A 9,479-nucleotide genomic window follows, 5' to 3' on the forward strand; every position below is an offset into this window, starting at 1 on the left:
GGGGCGGAGCGGGCTAGGGGCGGGGCCTGGGTGCGCAGGGCGGGGGTGAAAGGGGGCGCGCAAAGATGGAGGGAGGCGGGGACCCTGGGGAGCGGGTGCAGGGAAGGAGGATGGAGGGTCAGCGCTAGCGTGGGGAGGACCGGGAAGGAGGTGGGAGAGGGAGGCAGCGGACCCGAGCAGCGCCGGGCTTGGGGGGCAAGACCTGGGGCTGGGGGAGACTTACACAGAGTCGCACTCAGGACGCCGGGAAGTCCCACCCCTCCTCCCCCAGCAGCAGGCGGCCACCGGCGCCCACGCATGCTCCAGTGTAGGCCGGCGTGTGCCCGGACACACTGCTGTGATTGTGAGGCTCAGGCTGTCTGGTGCTGGAGCGGGGTGGATGCCCAAGAGAAGCGGGGGGCCTTGGGCCACACCCCCTCGTGCACGTTTGAGTAAGAAGCAGGTCACACCTCGCCTGAGAGGACGCTGGAGGGCTGGTGAGCAGGGCGAGCTCGGGAGGCTGCTGGAAGGTAGTGTGCGATCCAGGCGGCAGCATTTCCAGCAGGGGATATGACACCCCTTTTCCTTCATGCCAGGGCACCCACGCCTGACCCAGAGGTGGTGTGAGCCAGGCTACTCCTAAGCGTGGCAAGGTTCTTGTGAAGCCACAATTGTGCCACACCAGAATTACAAGGCAACAAAATGCCATTGGGCAAGAAGTGCCAGCACCTCTGTGGGTCCCAGCCAGTGTGGATTCCCCAGCAGGGGAGCTGGAGATCCAGCCAGATCTGGGGCAAAACCTGGGGTTCTGAAGCTCCCTGGTGATGCCCTGCACCTGAATATTGGAACCTCAGGACAAAGTATCTCACCTTACTGAAGGCTTGGGCCTTTCAGGGTTTCTAATCTTCCTGAAGAAAGGTGTTTGCTGAAGTGAGTCATGCCTTACTTTTCTATCACCACTCGCTAGACAACTTTCCCATCTTTTCCAGGTTCCTGAGCTTAGAAGTATGGCCGGGACTGGTGAGATGGCTCAGTGGTCTAAAGCACCTACTTAGAACAAGCTCAGCAAAGCACAGGGACCGCGGTTCAATCCCCCAGCACCACATGCCAGCTAGCCCCGCCCCCTGGTGGGTTGAGCTGGCCCCCAGCCACCGTGCAGGGCAGATCTCCTCCATACACCTCAAACCAAAGCCTGCACCCAGCATCAGGAGAACACATGGAACCTGGAACTTGATATCAGTCATCTAGCAAGAGGTCAGGAGATCAAGTGGGAAGACCCAAGTTCCAAGCAACCAAGGCGCAACTACCAAAGAACGTATAAAGCGAGGATGCATTCAAAACTGGTTAGGGCCCTAGTATGATTGATGATTCTTGGTACAGTGACCATTTTCACCAATTACTAACTGAAGTCAAGGTCAAGACAAGGCCAGGCACCGTGGTGCACACCTGTAATCCCAGCATTCGGAAGGCTGAGGAGGATTGCTTCAAGCTTGAGGCCAGCAGGGCTACATTGTCCGTTCAAGGCCAGTCTGAATTACAGAGTGAGACCCTGTCTCAAAACAGAAAAATCAGACCAGGGATATAGCTCAGAGGCAGAAGTACCTGCCTCGCAAGCACAAGGTCATCCGTTCAATTCCCCACACTCCTCCCCCCAAAAAAAGTCAGACAAGCATTTTCTCCCAGTCGATAAAATGGCACCAAAGGTAAAACTTAGCTATTTGTTAAAGGAGTATGTAACACAAGACCTAAGAATCAAAGAAAGATTAGTTCTGTATAATTTGAACTTGTCAGGAGGATTTCAGAAATAAAAGTTTATTTCCAGCTTTTATTAAGAAACAGAACATAGCAGAAGGAATTTCTGTAGCTCAATCATTAACCCAGTCTGGGAGGCTTTGGGCCAAGGCCACTTCCACAGTTAGGTGACCGTCTGTAATACACTCGTTTCTAGAAGGCTGGGAAATTGCCCTGGGGACAGTGACCGTGGGCCCCTCTGCTGGGAGACAGAACCGAATTGTGTAGTGCAATGACTAATCTGCCCGCGCTTGGCGCTGGGCAGTGACCTCATTAAGTTACCATGCTTGCAAAGCCGCTCCCACATACTGAGCTTCTGGTGCAAGCTGTGCACCCCACACATAGCGAGGGTGCTGCCATCTCAGCCTTTGGAAACCCTGTCTCTCCACTCTCTGGGGAAACCATAGCCACCTAAGCCACTCCAGGCAGGCAAGAGCCACCATGCTCCATGTGGACCAAGAGCTCCACTCTGTGCTTTTTCCCATGTTCTGTTTGTTACTTTGAAAAAATACCAGGAGCTGGGGAGATGGCTCAGTAGAATAAGCACTTCCTTGGCAAGTGCAAGGTCCCTGAGTTCAATCCCCAGTTTCGCAAAAAAAAAAAAAAAAAAAAAAAAAAAAAAAAAAAAAGAGAGAGAGAGAGAGAGAGAGAGAGAGAGAGAGAGAGAGAGAAAGAAAAAATACCAGTGAGAACTCTTGGGGGAAACGTAAGTCATCACGTCACAGCGGCGATGTTACAGGGCAACCATGGGCTGGTGGCTACAGCTGGCAGAGGTGAAAGCACTGTGGATGTTCACTTGTGAGCATCTGCAGACATGAGACGAGAGGGGCCCAATTTTAGGTTCCTGGAGGCTGCAGGGTGAGCGGGGACTGGGGACCCAAGTGTCCTGTGGCTACAGTGCAGATGACTCCAGAGCGCTGTGGTCCAGGAGCACAGGACTGCAGGGCCTCTGGCAGCACGGCCAGAACACGTGCACAGAGACAATGTCCAAGCAGAGGCCTCTGTCGTCCTCCTCCTCAGCGCTGGAGCCACTTTGCCTGTGGAGCGTGGAGAGCAGAGCTTCCTGGGCCTTACTAAGTCCATTCCACATTCAAAAGCAGGTCGGCTTCTCCCCAGGGAGGCCACACACACCATTTGCAGTGAGTGGTGGGTGAGTTCCAGTTTCCCTGGCCCAGAGGCCCCTGAATGGCTCTTTGTTGTGTTTCCTGCAACCAGGCAGGGCCAGCACTCAGGGGTCCAAGAGGAATAGCTGAAATGTGAGTGGCTGTGTTTTGTGCTCTAGGTTTATTTTGGGATATCGATAAGGACCACAGATCCCAAGGGATGCCAGAGAAGGCCAGGCTGTGCTTGGTCTCAGACAGTTCGGAGGGAGGGGCTCCAGGGACAGGAGCAGGTTTCTGAACTGGTGGCTGAAGGCGTGGAGGCCAAGTGCAGCTGACCCTGGACAGGGAGAGTGGATCCAGAGGCCAAGATGATACGCTTCCACTGCGAGGCCCAGAACAAGAGAGGAAACCAAGAAGATGGCCGGAGGGGACAGCAGACAGGCTCCTGCAGGACGCCCTTGGGCGGGGACCGGGCTCCACCTTGGGTCTTGATCTAGAGCTGGGAAATAGTTCAGGGCTCTGTTTGCCGCCTGCTGAGGATGCTTGGAGTCATCTGCAGCTTGAACAGGTAACGAATGGAGCACCTTCCCCTCCTATCGCTCCCAGGCTGATCATCCGAGAACCTTGCCCTGCGCCTGAAGGAAGCCTCTCATCCGGGCTGACATCTGGACTTTGATGTTGACACGGCCGCCCCACTGCCATTCTATAGTTGTGATCATTCCCATACAAATTGGTGTTGCTGGGCTGGGGAGATGGCTCAGGGGTGTAAACATCTGCCTGGCAAGTGCGAGGTCCCAAGTTTGATCCCTAGTACACACACACACAAGGTGTCGGTGAGTTCAATAGGGTTTAGGGTCTAGTGTTCAGAGGTAGAAGAAAGATAAAAACTGGAAAGTCTTCTCCCTGCACTGGCCTTGGTCCCCCAGTGCCTCTTGCAGAGACAGCTATTATGGCAGGTGTCTGGTTTTCCTTCCAGAAATGTTGTTTGCCGGTTACAAACATAACCATCCCTGGTTACACCGAATAGCACGTCACACTTTTGCTGCATGTTGGCTTCTCACCCTCAGCGCAGGGAGTGGGTCTGTCAATGCGTGGAGCTTCCATGTTCTCTGCAGCATTGTGGGTTGCTGTGGTACCCGGAGCCCTACACAGTGCCCCAGCAAGGGGGACATAGGTCATTTCCAATCCTGAATGCACATCCCCAAGGACCCTCCACACAGTGGGAGCACAATATGACCTCAAGCTCACGCAACAGAGTGGGACCAAACTTACATTTTTCACAGATGAAAAAAGGTTTAATCTGCATTTGTTATTAGAGTGAACAGCATTCTTTTGGGGATTTTTTTTTTTTTTTGTACAGGGTCTTGCTATATAGCTCAGACTCATAGTGATCCTCCTGCTTTAGCCTCCCCAGTGCTGGTATTACAGGTGACGTGTATGCCATCATGCCTGGTTTCGGTGGCTGGCACAGCGCGGGACTGACACAGCATGTGGTACTGGGGATCGAACCTGGGTCCTTGCAGTTGCCAAGCAGATGCTTAGACTGCTGAGCTATCTCCCCAGCCTTTTTCAGACTTTATTTAAAATTATTTATTTATTGGACACAGAGTCTCACTATGCAGTTCAGACTCACAGTGATCCTCCTGTCTCAGCCTCCCCAGTGCTGGGATTACAGGTGTGTGCCACTACACCCAGTTTCAGGGCCGCCATGGTGTGCCCAGGGTTCTAGGGCCAGCACAGAATGCAGTATCAGGGATTGAATTTAGGACCTTGTGCTTGCCAGGCAGGTGCTTGGACCACTGAGCTATCTCCCAGCTCTCTTTTTTGAAATTTTTGAGACAGGGTCTCACTATGCAGGCTGGCCATGAACTTCCTTTATAGCCCAGGCTGGTCTCCAACCTATGGTGATCCTCCTGCCTCAGCCTCCCGAGTGCTAAGACCACAGGTGTGCACCACCACACCTGGCACAACATTCCTTAAACTATGTGATTTAACAAATATTTATTGATCCATTTCTATATGCTATACAAAGCTTTAATCCATAGGGACATAACAATAAAGCACCAATCTTTAATCCATTAGGAAAGCAACAATACATTTTGAGCATTAATCCCAACCACTTAGGTAAAATGTAATTTTTTCTTAACCTTTGGAGTGTTATGTTCCTAGAGTAATGGTTTTTACATTTTAGCATCAAAATCCACTGGATGGGGCCAGGGAGATGGCACAGTAGAATAAGCGCTTCCCTGGCAAGTGAAAGAGGCTGAGCTCAATCCCTGGTTCTGGAAAACAAACAAACAAACAAACAAACAAACAAACACCACTGGAACGCTCGTGGAGGCCCAGATGCCTGGTTCCTCGAGGCACTGGAGCAGTGGGCGGGGCTCAGCCCGAGGTCCTGCCCAGCTCACAGTGCCGAGCCACCCAGGGCGCTGCCAGGGCCAGGGCACTGGGCCTCCAGGAGGACGTGTGAAACGAAGAGACGTCTCCTACTTTTCTCATGATTTTGCTGCCCTTTGATGTCAGTCGCTTGATGTTTGTTTCTAGAGACCAGGTCTCACCATGCAGCTCAGGCTGCCCTTGATCTCACTATGCAGTGCAAGCTGGCCTCGAATTCATGGCCATCCTCTTCCTCGGCCTCCTGAGTGCTGGGACTACATGTGCATTGTAGTCCCCACACCCGGCAGTATTGTGTATGGTGTCCCTTCTCCGTGGCCTTCGTCTGTCCTGTCGTTTGCTCTTCCAGTCCTCAGACCATTTTCTTATTTCTAGAAAATTCTCAGCCATCATCCCTTTAGTCATTTGTCCAGCTCCACTCTCTCCCTTCTCTTCTCTTGGGAGCCCTGCCTTGCCTTTCTCCTGTCATCTGGCGTTAGTCCACAGCTCTTGGGCCCTCTTATTTTAAAGCTCCCTTCAGTTTTTCAGTTCGGGCAATTCCCATTTTTTTCCTTTCTCATGTTGAGCTGTTGTCTCTTAAGAGTGAGTTGGTTTTTATCTTATTTTGTGTCTTACATATTTGGACTGAATGCTGAATGTTGCATTTGGCCGGTGGAGTTCGGGGCAGGTGGTACTCTGTCTTGAAGTGGACGTGCACCTTCTGCCAAGTCACTGCAGTTGTCTGAGTGGTTGGCAGAAGGGTGGTTTTGGGCTTGCTACTGCCAGGCTTGCCCTCTTATCACCACCAGCACTTCACTCTGGCACTGTTTCCGTTACGTGCGGATGGTACTGCCTCAGGAATGTCCTCCCGTCTGCTCCACATTTGGGTCCCCTGTGGACCTCTGAGGGTCCTGGAGCTGCTGGAGGTGTTAGCCTGGAGTGGCGTGCTGTGAACAGGACGTTCGTTCTCTGTTGTCTCTAGTCTTCGGCCACCCTTTCCTGGGCTCCAGGAGGCCCTTCTCAGCAACCTTGCCTGCAGCCTTGTGGTGCTTCATCGAGAGTGTCCTGCTTACCTGATGAGGAGACCTGGAAGGGGCTGGCACAGGGCAAGGTCTCCTCATGCTCCACAGTAGATGTTGTCATGGTTTGGGGTTCTTGTAAGAGGAACAATATAGCACAGGACCCAAGAATCGTATATAAGAAACGCGGGAAATCTGTCCACACACATAAACACTGGAGAATCCAGCTGAGGGCCTGGATCCTGACATCCTGCATGAAAACCTAGAGCTCATAGCAATGCCTCCCACAGGTCCAACTGGAGGCCTCGAGCCCAAGACAAAGTCTCACGCAGGTCCACTTCGCGGATCTGTGCTGGGAAGGCCCAGATGTCAGGGGTGGAGGCTAGGAAGGCTGTGCCAGCGGGATGGAGGATCTGAGCCAGCAGGCTGAGGGGTCTGCACTGGAGCCGGGAGGCAGCCACGCTCAAGGTAAGCACAAGAGCTCCCCAAAGGTGCTGTAGCCGTCCTCAGCGGCAGTGAGGTCCCGAGCTCCTCCAGCAATGAGGAGAGCCGAGTTCCCACCAGGAAAGCCAGCACGACAGGCTTCCCCATGAGGCTGAGCCGTGCCCCAGCCTCCACTCCGGAGCCAGGAAGCGATGCTCAAGGTGAGGACCAGAGCTCCTCCAGAGTTCATCGGGAAAGCCAGCATGACAAGGTCCTCCAGCAGAGCAGCCCAAGAGAACCAGCAGCTTCCCCCAGCCCCAACAGCTTCTCCAAACAGCATTTAAGCAGCTTCTCCTGTCCCGCTTCTTATGCTGCTGGCAGCAATCCTCAGGTTGGCCTCCCACACCCAGCACCACACTAGTTTTATTCAGCTGGGTGTAGTAAGTTGACCTCCAGTTGGAAATCCACTACAGATGTTTTCTTCTAGATCCTTCCCCCAGCTGCAGAGGGTTTCAGATGAGCTGTCCTACCTGTGTTTTTAAGCTTTGGCTGCACAAGAGAAAAGGCTCTGTGTGGGCTCTGTGCCTTCCTGGAGCAGGGACCTGTCCCTTTTCCAGGCAGAAACTCTGCAGACGACTTCCTTGGGTGCCTCCTACCCCTACCTCCCTCAAGTTCCCAGGGAGCTGTGTGGCTGAGAACCTGTGAGTGGGTGTCCGCTGTCCTTGGGCTTGTGGCCCCCAGCGATAGTATCTTCTCCCCCACACCTGGCCTTCAGCAGTTTGTGAGAGAATTTTCCTCGGTGCCTGTTACCTGCATCCCGCACCTGCTACTGCTCCTTCCTTCCTGTGCTCCGCGGGCGGGGGCAGTGAGCGGATCCCAGCCTTCTCAGTCATTGTTTCTGCATGGGTGTCAGGCTATTTGCTTCTCGCGCTGATAACATCTCTTCTTTGCTCATGGTTGGGGTAGCAGTATACTTTCCAACCTTCCAGGTAAATGTAAAAAGCACAGATGATTGAAGAGGACCAAAGACGGGTTTTTGCTGTTGTTGCTCTGCGTGTGTGTGTGTGTGCGTGTGTGTGTTTAGTACAGGGTCTACAGAGTCACTACATAGAGCGGACTCACGGTGATTGTCCTGTTTTCAGCCTCTGCAACACTGGGATTACAGGTGCACACCACCACACCCACTTTCAATTCCTGTGCCCTGGGGCAGGGACAGCACAGCATGCCTGGGATCGAACCCGGCTGCTGCTGCACTCTGCCTAAGCACGTGCTCTAGTCCCCTGAGCTACCTGGCTGGCCCTGTTTTTAATTTTTTTGCTGCCAAAGTCTGCCTTACACTTACCAGATAGGTGATCTGCCTGAGACAAGTTCTTACCAAACTTCTTTAAATTGTTTCCTATGTTGATCAGGATACATGAGAATACAGGATTTTCACATATATTAGTATATAAATTTTTTTGGATGTAAAATTATTTATTAAAATTATAGCTACAAAACAATATAAAAACTAATGCACAACTTTATAAAATTAAGTAAAACAGAATGTTCACAATTGTTTACCTCTGTAATTTTAGTTCCCAGTAGCCAATAATTACTTCTTATTCTTGAATAAGTATTAAAATTAAGAATGAATTAATCTATTTTCTACTTTGTTGTAATGATATGTAACTTCCATAGTGAAAAAAATGTAAGTACTGTATAAAAAAGTAAGAATGATTTGACAAACCAGAAACGATGCAGGGAAGGGGCTTTAATATTGCTCACAGAAAGACATCAATAATAATTCATGGTTATAAACAGGAAAGCCAAGCCATTTGAACTAATAGGTAGGCCTATGACCATGCCACCCAGAATACGACTGATCTCATCTGAAATAATGGAATTTGAAGTTATTACTAAAAATTGAATTATTTTTTATGCAAATGATAATAAGGCTTATCTATAACACTTCAGCGCTTCCGACAGCTCTGAAACTTGTAAATGGCTGGGGCATTCACTGTTTCTTTCTTCACCTTCACCTTCTGAGTTTTATCCATAAGATCCTTGCGTGTTTGAATTTTCTGTGCAATAACGAATAATTTCTTCTCTCGTTCAATCCGCTGTGTCAGGCAGTTACATTGCTTTTGGCTTTCTTTAGCTGTCCGCTTAAGTCGAGTCTGGTGGGTAACTCCTTTCACTCTTTCCTTCTGCAAGGTCTCTGTCTTGGGTCTGTTAAAGGCTCTGCCAGCTAGTTCTGGGCTGTCTGTAGATGAGTGGCAATAGCAAACTGTTCAACTTCTTTTTTGGCATCAAAAAAGAACACGTTTGTTCTGTTGCTTTCCCTGGAAATCCAGCAGATGGAGCTCTGATTTTAGTCTTTCAATCTTCTTAGCTTCAGCAACCCTTTTCATTTCTATATATTTGACATCCTAAATTCTCATTAGCTTTAGCTGTTCTGGAGTTACTTCTTCCTTATTCTCCTTAATAACATGAACTCCATCCTGGAGCTTAACCCGAGTCATTTTATAGTAGAATTCATCTGGATTTTTTCAAGAGCCTTCTTTCGAAGACCTCTGAGGAACTCTTGTTTTTTATGCTAGTCATCTGCACAAAGTTTGTAATCTTTCTTTTTCTCCAGCAGGCCCAGATGTTTTCGAAAGCCAGGCTGACTTTGCTCTCGGTGTTCTCGCTGCCAGGACTTAGCCACCTTGCGAAAAGCCGCCACCATATCTGCCTGCTAGGTACTACAGGACCTAGCTGGTCCAGGCTCCTCAATACCTTGCTTCGCGTTCCTCCAAGCCTTGCCGAC

At 50.8% G+C, this 9,479-nt stretch overlaps 1 pseudogene; it reads right to left on the minus strand.

Annotated features, from left to right (window-relative positions):
* Positions 1 to 8,436: 8,436 nt before the first annotated feature.
* Positions 8,437 to 9,443, minus strand: LOC101562173 (annotated as a pseudogene).
* Positions 9,444 to 9,479: the final 36 nt, after the last annotated feature.

This window comes from Octodon degus, unplaced genomic scaffold (genome assembly GCF_000260255.1).
Source record: "Octodon degus isolate 3935 unplaced genomic scaffold, OctDeg1.0 scaffold00215, whole genome shotgun sequence".
NCBI classification, from domain to species: domain Eukaryota; kingdom Metazoa; phylum Chordata; class Mammalia; order Rodentia; family Octodontidae; genus Octodon; species Octodon degus.